Source organism: Gouania willdenowi, chromosome 24, assembly GCF_900634775.1.
Source record: "Gouania willdenowi chromosome 24, fGouWil2.1, whole genome shotgun sequence".
Classification (NCBI taxonomy): Eukaryota; Metazoa; Chordata; class Actinopteri; order Blenniiformes; family Gobiesocidae; genus Gouania; species Gouania willdenowi.
In genome coordinates this window covers 17,919,516-17,932,473 of record NC_041066.1, presented here as the reverse complement: position 1 = coordinate 17,932,473, position 12,958 = coordinate 17,919,516, and positions in this window count along the sequence as shown.

Genomic DNA, 12,958 nt, shown 5'->3' with positions numbered 1-12,958 from the left:
AACGCACTACATACTCATTTTGACACCAGACTTAGTATGAGTAGTACGCTAGTACAGCCTATAACTAATTACAAAATACATATGAACTAAAATGATATCAAAATAAATTCATATTTTCGTCAGCTAATAAAAACAAAACTATGAAATCGTCACATGGGACGAAATCCAATCAGAACTCGTGCGATCATGCGATTATTGGATCACATCAAACATCAATACTATCCCATATAAGGTTGATGAATGTAACAGATTTAGTCAACTAAAAAAATCTTAATGAATAGTTGACCAAAACTAGACTATAACGGAAATAGTCCTGATCACTTTTTGTAATTGGAGCTACAGTATATAAATAAAGTTCAACTGAATGGAATTGAACAGCATTGTTATCTCCAGTACAAAGTGATGCTGTGATATTGCTCAAATGGGATGTAGGGATCCAGACTTATGAAAATAGAGCATGTAGAGGAAAAAAGATGGAAAATTGAGGATTTTTTCCCCCGTCGTTCATACCAGACGAGCCATTTTTCCAATGAATAATAAAACAAATCAACACATAAGCTTCAGGGAAGACTGGAAGAAATTAGTCCCAGTCTGAAGTAGCTAATCAACGTAGCCACAGCACGCGCTACGTCGGATGACAACTTCTTTGCCAAGTACTGTTAGTAGCCTAAGCATCTGAGTCATAATCGCAGATAACCACATTTACCTCATTGTGACATTAAAATGAATTAAAGTCCTGTAGGAAGAAGTGTGATCAAAATTCTGTGCATGAACCCTTTGTTTTAAAAAAGTTAAAGCAGACGGTGGATTAAAGCTGAGTCATCCTAACAGAGTGACAATGAAGCCAAGTCTTTAATACATGATGCTGGGCAAGCTGTTGATCATCTTACAAAGATTATATAATATATATATATATATATTTAAGTAGGGCTCTTGTTTTGAAGTTAACCAGAAGTTTAGCACAATGTAGGGTCTGAAATGTGTATACTCGAGTCTTATGGATCCAATGACCACATGTTGATATTCTACTTGGTCAGTTTCTCACTTCAAATGCTTTTAGAACTTTGAAAGGTGTCGAATTAACAACAATATTTAGATATATGTACATTGGCTCATCCCAGTCTGGTGCAGTTTTGTCCCTGGTGTCCTTTAGCAGGTCCTAGTTTGCCATGGTGGAGGTTGGACTGTGATTTATTGTGTGTGTGTGTGTGTGTGTGTGTGTGTGTGTGTGGTCAGGTGTCTTTCATATAGGTAATGAGTTCAGACAGGTGCAGTGAATGTAGGTAACTAGTGGAGGATAGGAGAGCTACTGAAAGAAGAAGTAACAGGTCTGTGAGAGCCACAATTTTTGCTTGTTTGTTGGTACCAAATGCTTTTTTACAAGTCAATTATTTGAAAATCATACAATGTAATTTCCTGGATTTTTTTTCCCCCACATTCTGTCTCTCACAGTTGAAGTGTAACTATGATGAAAATTACAAACCTCATCTTTTTAACTGGCACAATCGGTGGCTGCCAAAGACTCCCCCCCCCCCCACTGTATATAGCAGACACTGTATATATATATATATATATATATATATATATATATATATATATACTCGTTGAGTTTGTAGTGTATAGTGCAGTGTGTGCCATTCCCAACACAGCTATAGTCTCACTATTGTCACTTAAAAAATGTAGTCGATGAAAACTAATGAAAAATGACGAGTCAACATAATTAACACTGCATGGTTTCAGGAGGGATTTCTCAGGCTAATAACTGAGCACAGGTTTGTGAGCCTAGGCCCAGTACCAGGCTTTGAGGTCCCAGATTACCCTGTAGTGTGCACCAGTTAAACAAAGTCGTCCATGCACGGCTGTATGAATAGACATTTTATCACTGCTTGCTGTGTTGTTTCTGTGATTCTGCACTCGATGATGCAATAAATCAGTGGTTCTCAAACTTTTTCTGGCTCAAATACCCCCTTTCTCTTATTTCTAAGTACCCCCCTTTGTCCGACTACCACATTTTACCAATTTTATTTTATGAAAAAACAAACTATAGATCATAAGGATGGAATAAATGAGTGTTAACACACATTTTAAAGAATCTCATTTTGTTAATAAGTGGAAATAAACAGTATTTAGTGCCTCCTGAATAGATTTATTTCTATTGTTTTTATCATTTCCAGTCATGTCCCTCCTGATGTGGCACTAAGACTGAACTTTGTCATTTTTAGTTCATTTTTATCATCATTGTGTGTGTTTTGTTGTTTTTATTGTTATTTATTTTGTGTGTGGTTGGTATTATCTTAATTATTCTCTCTCAGTTTGTGTATTTTTCGTGTCGTTTGGTTGTTTCTTATGTTTCGTTGTTATTTTTGTGTATTTTGCAGTGATCGTGTGTATTTTTCTCTCATTTAGTGTGTCTTTGTTGTCGTTCAGTGCGTTGCTGGCAATAGTATTTTTCTCTCAGTGCGCGTGTTTATTTTGTGCTATTTGTTCTTTTCTTTGTTTTGTGAGGTGCTGGTAATATTTAGTACGATTATCATTTTTAACTAAAAATGAACATTATAAAAACCCATATTTTTGATGATTTTGTTTGTTAATTTTCCACTCTCTCAGATAGCCCCTGTTTGAGAAACACTGACATAAACAACAGTCATCACACTGGGGTGCATATGTTGGGGTACAGGTACAACGAGGCCTAAAATTACTCTCCAGCACTGTTTTCATTATAATTAACTCTGTCTTTTGGCTCCACACAAATATCTAAAGGTCAAAATACTTTGACCTCTGTGATTGAGGAAGCCTGGTGTTGACTGTGGGTTGACTTTCAGATTCCTGCAGCTTAGTGGTGTTTGAGGTGCACCCCCCAGGGCTGCAGGTCATGTTAAAACAGCAGACAGGGGGTGGAGGGAGGGGCTTGTGTTTGTACACAGGGATCCCCGAGCAGCTCAGTAAAAAGGAGCTTTATTATTTAGCAGACATCAGGGTGGAAAATACACAGGATCCCCGGCGCCACGTCCCTGGCCAAGGCCTGGATTTAATCGCTCAGTGCAGCCCTTGTCCTCAGTGCGAAGAATAGTTCCAATCAATCTTCCATTTATGTGACCTTCAATGCTTCAGCTCAGCCATTTTAAAAGTCAGGGTGTTCTAAGGGTAGGGCAACCATCAACTCCCAATTTAGTTTATTAAATAAATTTACGAAAACCATCATAAAGCTGCTAAGTCATCAACATATGGCTCTTTATTTATTATTCTCCCAGAAAACCTTAAAAGGACATTTTTTTAACCCCTTTCTACCTATTTTTCTTTGGCCATTTTGCAATTTATTCCTTTGTCCCATTTTTGCCCCTTTTCCACAAAAATTCACACTTTTTTCAGATTTTAGCTTCTTGTTGTCCATAAATATAACTTTTTTAAATTTTTGCAAGTTCTTCTTTTTCAATTTTCGTCGACTCTAACCATTTTTTGCCACTTTTCATCCAAATAAGCTACTTTTGGCCCAAAAAATAACACTGGCTTCCTTTTTTCTCAAAATTTAGCCTTTTTTTGTTCCACATTTTTGCCCTTTTTCACTATTGTTTGCCACATTTTGCTCTTTTAAGCTACCCTTTGCCATTACATACCACCTGTTTCCTCTTTTTTGTCATTTTCTTTTGCCACTCTTGACTGCTTTTGGCCAATTTTAGTCACTTCTCATTCTTTTCTTGCCACAGTTTTACCACTTTTGGACCCAACGCATAATATACAAAATATACGCACAAAATCATGTAAGACCTTAACTTGGTTTTCTTTGCCATGTTGAATCGACACATTCTGTAACAATGACCAAAGAAAAAGCCACATTCTCACTTTGCCATTCCACAGACTGATGAAAGACTAGTAATCAATACTGTAATTCATTGCAACAAAAGTTTCAGACTGTGAAAGCTGGTTTCAACCATATTATTTTCTATTTATATTTATTTTTCTTCATGTATATTTGAAATAAAAAAGTATTTTGGGGGTGGAAATTTAATATTTATGCTACAACAACAAAAATCCCTTTAAGGGTTGGAACGATTAACTCTCAGTCCTCGGAGTATCTTTGTGACCAAAAATGACATTTTGGGTGTTTTTATTTGTTTGCCTCTATATTCTGGTCATTTTTTAGGCTAGTTGTATGAAATTTTGCCACTATTGTTTTTTTCATCTTTATTTGCTTAATTTCAAAGTATTGGAAGTGTATAGAAAAGGAGATATCCATCATACTGATACTTAGTAACCTTGTGACCAAATTTGCCCCATTGACTCCCATTGTACAGTAAGTTAATCATTACATATCATAATGCTTTTTCAATTAATACCTATCAGATCAATGCCGCTACCTTCTACAATCAAAGACCATTGCATAAAGTTTTAGGGACATTTCGGTGAAGCCCTGGATTTCTTATCTTGCAAAATATACAAGGTGTAAAATAACAACAAAATAATAATGCATTCAAATAAATTCTGCTATCAATTAATCACATGGCCAAAGCTGTAATATTTTCATTAAAAATATTTCACTTTGGCCCTCATTTTTTGGAAATACTGCATATTTAGTGTTTTTTCCTGCTGAAAAATTAGAGGTTCCCATGATAAAAAAAAAAAAGTCCATACAAAAGTAAAAAAAAAATTGAAAATTGAAAATTATAATACATTTTATATCGATGGATAGGTCTGAAGTAGTTAAAAAAGACTGAAGTAAAAAAAAAATTCATGAAGTACATTTTTATTGCACGGACCATTTGTGTACACAAGGTGTACATGTGTATATGTAAATGTAAAGGAGTGCACAAGGTAAAGTCCAATGTAACATCCACACGTGCGTGTAAAGGCTTCCTAGGTACCATGTGTTAGCTTGAACTTTTGGTACTGGTGTTTAGCCCGTCTTTGGCTCCATTTCTCACACTTCTGTACATCATCAGTCTCCTGCGATGACGTAAAATGCTTTCCTTGTTTCATATTGCTGCGCTGGATTTGGAGTTGAACCCTTTTCTACCCTTCTTATAGAACGCTGTTCCCAGGTGACCCCAACCATCTCCAGTTCCCCTTTAATGAGCATTTTCAGAAATTAATTGTATGGAAAATTTCATGCATGACATAAAATAATCAGTCTAACTTAATTTTGGCAAAATGCAAAAGAGAGAGAGAGAAAGAAAGAGGTGAATCACACAACACTGGTGTAGTTACGTGATGATACACAATGTGTGTTTGGATCCAGTTGTGGTTTAAATTACTCATTTGCTCCCAAAAACCACACATTACGCGATGGCGGCTTCTTGTAGCGAAAAGCCTTGTGTCTGTTTTCACAACCGCACTTTGAAAAACAGTGCTGCGCCATGATCACCACATGACTCTTATTAGTTTGATACAAGAACCAAACTTTTCAGCACTATTCTCATGTCTAAGTGTGCGACTTCTGACATCCAGCCTGCAGTCTGCCTCAAATCAAACCCTGACTGACAACAAAGCTCTGTTTGTTTTGGATTTACACGAGAGTCATTTTGCACAAACTCAAACATCAAATAAAGACTGTTTAATATTGTGAAATCTGGATCTGATTTTTGACCATAATTACACCGAGAAATGGAGAGTGAGGAGCTTTTCCTTTCTTGCAATCCTTTGACCTTTTTCTCCCCGAGCGGAGTTAAATTCGCATTATCTACACGATCGTTGAATTACATCATATGAGCGTTTCTCAGCAGATGAACTTAGCAGACTGCAGCTCATTTGAAGTCTTTGTTGTGTTAGGTGCTGCTCAGGGAGCTGAAGGGTTCAGGATAAAATGTCCTTTTGCTGTCAACACTTGGGGAGCTTAAAGCCTCCTTTTACTTCCCTGCGTTAAAAACGCCTTTCTGTTTTCATTTCCCTGTGACTTGTGGACTTTTGACATTTTCCTGTGAAATACATAAAAGTAGAGCTGATAATGTGTGCGATAACTTTTCAAAGTGACAAGTTAAGTTACTGTTTTAAATAATAGATAATAATATGAAAAATTGCTTTTTTTATAGGTATATTGCATAATAAAAAGGATCTACTTGTGATTTCCAGATATATCTTATCTCTTCTGACAGAATGACTTTTTTTGCTTTATAAAAGTTATTGTATTTGGTCTGCAGAGGTAGTAAGTACTCACGTTACTGTAATTGTGTTTCTTTTATGGATACTTTTTTGAGTATATTTCTAAATCAGTAATTTTTCTTGTACTGAAGTAGGTTTTTAAAGAAGTACAGTAAATGTTACATTTCTACACCCAAACGTTACTGAGTAAATTATTATTTTTTGTTTTAAAAATGATCAACCAGATTAAATGTAATGCACCGCGCCAAAACAGTTCATAAATGTAGCCATACTTAGAGCCTGATAATTTTTTTACATTTAGAATCAAATTTATTGGCGTTATTTTATACTTAAAAAAAAAATGCACATTTATACAAACCTTTCGTTTTATACAGATGCCTTAGTGGAAAATAAATTCACCTCCAATTGTGCAAATTTGGTCTCTTCCTTTTTAAATTTATAGATGCTTTGAATTTATTACCAAAAATAAACCTTGGGGGTGAAAGTCACTGGTAACTTTTACTTTGAGTACTATTTAAAATTTAGCTACTTTTTACTTGTACTTGAGTATTTTATGTATGACTTAGTTGTACTTGAGTACATTTTCAAGCACGTAGCAGTACTTCTACTTGAGTAGGATATACGTATCAGTACTCTTTACACCTCTTCTGGTTTGATGTTTTAGACTGCAGTGCGTGTGTTTTCTAAAGTTACATTTATAAGGAGTCACTGATGTTTTGTCTTTTATTTGATTATACTTCATTAATACAATGATGGGGAAATTCACTCATTACAGCAGTGGAAGATAGAAAGCAAAAGCAAATATTAGTCTTGTAGCGCTCAAGACCGTCCTGGTCTCAAGGCAACATTTTGGCAGTCTTGGTCTAAGTCTTGGTCTAAGTCTTGGTCTAAGTCTTGGTCTAAGTCTTGGTCTAAGTCTTGGTCTAAGTCTTGGTCTTGGTCTTGTTTTGGCTTTGCCGGACTCATGGTTTTCCATCAAAACCGGTGGAGACCAGCACTGATCTCTCATCTGCTTTTCTTGGAACTGTTCCTGATTAATTAATTCATGTTGTAATTTAACTTCAAACCTTCACTGATTGTTCCGCCTCGTTGGAAATCTTTTCCAGTGCCTTATGTGTCAGAAACCTGCATAAACTCACACATCAGTCCATGTTATTTCTAGCCAGAAATAAATCTAAACACGTACTTTAGGCCTCATTCACCAAATAAATGTCTTATTTTCCGATATTTTGAATAATTCTGGACATAGCATTGGCTTTTAAATACAAACAAGGATTTATTGATTTTTGTTGTAAGAATTCAGGTGAAAAAAATTGTCAGAGTTTGTGATTTTTTTTGGAAAGAGTTGCAGACACCTTGTTTTTGTCTGACAAATGTACCGTATTATAAAAGAAAACTAAAAAAAGAGAGAATTCTCTTAAACTGTTCAACCATGGTCATGGTTTTTAAAATAGTTTTTTTTATGCTCTTGGTCTTGATTCGGTCTAGACTCCCAAAAGTCTTGGTCTTGACTTGGTCTTGGTGCATTCCAGTCTCGAGCAAGTCTTGGTCTTGGATAGTGTGGTCTTGAATACAACACGAGCAAAAATATGATTAAACGTGAGCAGAAAGGAATATATTTAACAATATACAACAAACATGTGAATCAGGTGATCTGCACGACTTGATTTGATCAGTACATCAGGTTGGGAAGCCAGCAAACATGCCTGAAGGCCAGAAAATAGACATAAGAGTTTAAAATCATTCATATAATTGAAAACTTAAAATTGTTTGATTCAATGTTTTTGTGTTGAATTGAAGCAAAGAGCAAACAGGAGCCTCATTAGCAACAGGCGACACCAGCTCCTTCAACACCAAGACTTTCAAGTGCGATCACTGTGATCTTTACACATCTAGTGTATACTGTAGCGTGTAATCTGGTCTGCTTTACAGGCACCATATGGCTGTGATAAAGCTCAACATTTGAAGAGTTCTGTATATCCACACCAGATGGATCTGATCCCGGTGATGCAGGCTTTATTGGCTGATTTGCAATTTGCCAGTAATACATTTAGGGATGAAAATGATGGATGTGTTCAGCCTTCTGATGCATGATGTGACTCATTTTTTTTAATTTAACAAAGTGAATACAGACCTAAAAGCACTAAAGGATTATGAACAATGTGCTGAAAGCATTCACTGGGAATCTGCTGATGGCAGTAAAACCAGAACCTTGATCATCATGAACCAGTTTGAAGTTCGGATAAAACAAAATGGAATCAAAGGGTCAAAAAGAAAAGTTCAGGTGAAACATATGTTGCAATATATTATGTTTTGCTGGTCAGTGTCTTCTTCATATTCCTGGATCCCTTTATTTAATGTCAGCTTTGTACTTTGATCATTTTTGAGTTTGTTAGATAAATAGAGATCGTGAGGCTACCTGCTGTCTCCTTCTAGGCTTCTAACCAACATAAAACCCTGACAAAAAGCCAGTAAGATCTAGATCTGGGTATGTTCCACAAAACTTCAAAACTCAGCTCAACAATAGCCTAAACCAACCACTCATGTGACCAGTGACTTTTAACTTGTCTACAAGATTGTAAGTGTGAGTTATTAATGTTATTTTTGTGCTATTTAATGTGTTTATTGTGATTTACCATTCCATTGACTTTTACCTTCTCTGTGTACTGTTCTGTAAGGAGTTTACATTGGGATTTATTGTTCTAATTTTTTTTGTGTCTTTTTGCTAAGTTTTTGTTTCCTGCCTACTAGGGACTGCAGAGGAAAATTAGCATTTTTTGCTAAAACCCATCGTATTTACATTTATTGTTGCTAAAATAGATGTTTATTAATGTCAGGGTCTGTTTGTTTTTTTGTGTTTAGGCCTTGTGGTCCTCTTATTTCTTCTGTTTTTGTTTCATGTTTTAAAAGTCCTATATCATGCAAATCAACTTTTTTGAGCTTTTAAATGTTGTTACAATGTTAATTCCTTATCAAAAACACCCCCAAAGTATTATTGGGATTCCTTCCTGAATCTATGAGAAATCCTCAATAGTCCTGCTCTCTGAGCTGATTCTCTGCCCTCTTCTGACAAACGAGCGGTTCAAATTCTAGTGACGTCACTAGAATTATGAACCGTCCCCTCCAGGAAGTGTCTGCTGCTGGTGCCACGCCTCCACAGTGAACATACACGCCCATTCTCTCTGGTGCTAGAGGCATGTGAGCGGCCGAAGAACATCTGTTTGGTTGGTCATTGTCCTTTCTTATCCAGTCTGCACAGGGAAAGGAAACGGTCTTTGTTTTTGTACTAAAAGATAAAGCCTGGTCTTCAGTCCTCAGAATTTGTTCAAACTTCCTAAAGAAGAGTCTACTCGTCAGAAGTGGTTGGAATTTATCTCTGGGAGCACGCGTCGCACCATCCAGCATCTGTTATTCTGTGACCGTCACTTTACAGATGAATGCTTGGTGAACTTTGGCCAGTTCCAAAGTGGATTGTCCAGTAAATTACATCTTCAAACCGGAGCGATTCTGGGTCGAAAACATAAGGCTCCATAGAACTCTCCTCCATCGGCCGTTTGCCAATGCGGCCCGGGGCTCTAGGGCTACATCACACAGGGAGAGGCGGCGCTCCCAGAAACCGTGCGTCTCAACTTCTGGTTTGAAAGAAAATAAGTCATATTTCTTAATAAATTTGTATTTTATTTTTGCAAAATGTAAAACATTACCCATATGTGGCTGTAGTTGATTTTGGAAGGTCTTAATATTGCATGATATAGGACCTTTAACTGTTCCAGTGTGTTTGGGTTGTAAGTGATTAGCTGCCTGATGTTTTCCACCCAGGTGTGACTCTTTCCCAATCAAGCCTCCCTCACTAATTAGCTGAGTGTTTGGACAGAGAATGTCAGCCAGTTCGACGGTTCATTGTCGACGACACCACCAATTTCCACCGCATCCGTAACTGATGCGGAACCGCAACGCAGCTGATAGGTTTCCGTTAAAGTCAGTTTGTGCCAGTTTCTACCGCATCCAAATCTGCTCCAGCACTGCACCGTAACTGCTCCACCATGCTGGAGCCCTTTGATGCAGATACGCAGACCTTCTATTTTTGCTGGATCCCAGAGCTGTGCTGCAGAAATTGAACAAAAATTACATTTTTTTTCGTCCCGAAAATTGTGCATTTTGGCTCTAGCAGGCGCTATACGGACTCTAGCCGAAAACCAAGCACATAACAGACCTTTCCGTTTTTACCATGTTTGACCCAATTCAAGTACTTAAAATGATTATTATATTACACTTATCCAGTTTTGAATCATATCTATGTATCGGGTGATTGTTCGTGAATTAGCGAGATCTTTTGAGTCCTTGCTGCAAAACCGGAGGCGGTGAGTATCGCCAGACAGCAGATTGTGCTGCAGTTACGCAGTGGAGCAGTTTCGGGGCAGTTAGGGATCAAGTGGTAATTCAGGGTTACCCTCTTCATGTGCGTTTTTGTCTCCTGTTCCTGGGTTTCCTTGTGCTTCCTTTTTTTTTTTATTAATAAACATGAGCTACATTTTCATTACCCTTGGAAATGCACAAAATCTGAATAGCGCAATAAAGACTGTAAATGGAAACACCTGAATTTTAAAAAAAATTATTTCGATATTGAAATGTGTCACAAAAGCGCTTTGGAAACACTTTTACCTGGTCACACGGCCACTTACAGGCACCGGCCTGTAAACAGAAGACGAGACTTTAAATAAAAACCCAGCTATGGACTGGTTCTATGAATGCTACACCTCCATCTCTTTTTGCGTTTGGATCCTCCACCACCACTCCCTCATAGTTTTACTATTAATGTTTAGCTTTCCTATCAAATAAATAAATCAACCACTATGATAGCATTTTAAAAACATGATTGCCTTAAAATAATATAACTTTAGGACAAGCAATGATTCCACCCTTGATCCTCCCTAAGAATGTGCAGCAAACGATACATTTGCAATTAATGGAATAAAATGATAGTAGAAAAAGAACCAAAGTTATAAGCTGCAAGCGTGGCTAGAAGAAGAAAAAACACTAAAAAGTTTGTTATTTATTAGTTTTTTTAGGTGCTTCTTGATGGTTGTCTGGAGTCTGTCTGATTTCCTCCAGGAAAGCAGAGCCAGATCAATTGAGTAAGAATGAGGTGATGGTGAAATGTGTGTGGTCTGCTATCAGATGCCCTTATAGAAAAATGTTGATATTTAAAAGCCTTGTGTGTGTTTGTTTAACATGAGTAATTGATACATGCCACAGGAGACATTCTCTCTTATCTGGCACTCAGTGTGAGAACAAGACGGGGCTTCTCTGCCATGTCTGCCTGATGTCGGCGTGTGTTATGCTACGAGAAGCATGCTGGCTCTGCTCCTCCTCCTTCCCTGGAGTTCACTGCTTCTACTGCTTCTGCTGCACCAGACCACACATACTGCCACTTTATGGTTTTCCACTGAGGATTCCTACGGCAGCTGCCAAATTGCCTATTACCGAAGCTTTTTGATAAACAATCAAAAGTAATGTAATGCCTTTGTTTGGTTTGGAGCAGCAGTTAAAGCCCATTAGGGCCAGTTTTTGGACACCAAGCTAGGAAGAGCATCCCAGACTCACAATAATAAGGTTTTATGAGAGAGACAATCAGAGGCACTCACTTGCTTTTCTTTCTGAATTTAACTTTAGAGTTTAAGCCCCTCCTACATAAGACAGTGGTTCTAAAACTTTTCAGCCCGTGACCCCCAAAATAAAGGTCCCAGAGACCAGGGACCCCCACTGTACCTGAAGGTGGTTGAACATAGACATGAACATTGAAGAACAGTTTTGTGGAGACAGGGTCATCTATAAGGGGGGAACCATAAAGTCAGCAAAATGATGGTCAATTGTTCTATGAATCTGTGATAACCACATTAATTTATAAATTTATCTGAATAATATCCACTGTCATCTTGGAAGTTTATTATTATTTACGCCATAGTATATAGTCATCCTAAATATGTAAATCGTTGTTTTAATTAGAAATAAAACAGGTAAAAGTGACCAAAAAATGATGGAAAAGGTGGTGAAATGGGATTTGGTTAAAATTTGCATATTAGAGTGAGCAAAAACGGACAGAAAAAGTGGTCAAAAGGGTGCAAAGTGTCAATACTGGCATAAAAGTGGCAGTTTAATGGGCATGACAAAATTGTGAATGTGGTTAAATTGGCAAAAATAGGCATGAAATATGGTGAAAAGAGGTAAAAAGTGAAAATAATTGGTCAACATTGTGACATTAGGTGTTAAAAGTGGAGGAAAATGTTTATAAGTGCCAAAAATGTCTTGAAAGTAGAAATAGTTGCATAAATTTGATGGAGAAGTGGCAGAAATGGGAGTGATGTAGCAAAAATGCATTAAATGGAGCAAAAATATGGCAAGAATAAGTATTGAAAAAAAGTTAAAGTATGGCAAGTTTAGTGTAGTTGCAAAAAAAGGGTAAAAAATTAGCAAAAATTAGCTCAAATTGTTCAAAAAATATTCTTCGTTCCTGGAAGGCATCTGGTGACCCCTCTGTGTCTCACGACCCCAAGGTTAGGAACCATTGTCTGTTTGTCCAGGTGAAGATTATTTAACATGGCGTATTTGAAGAGATCCTGTCGTGTTTTGCATCCTTTGATCTGGGCTTGTTTGACACCTGACGTGACATGAAAAGTGCAGGAGGCTGAGACACAGCAGATTCCACTTCATTTGTTATCTTTGCCCGCATTGAGCAGCTTCAGAGCAGCTTTGTTTTGATTGTCTCTACAAAGGACCATCATCTCCGCTCATGCACAAAACGGTGCTTGAATATCATTTTGATCACTTGGATCTTCTCCATTCAGCTTCCCTCATTCATGTGTCA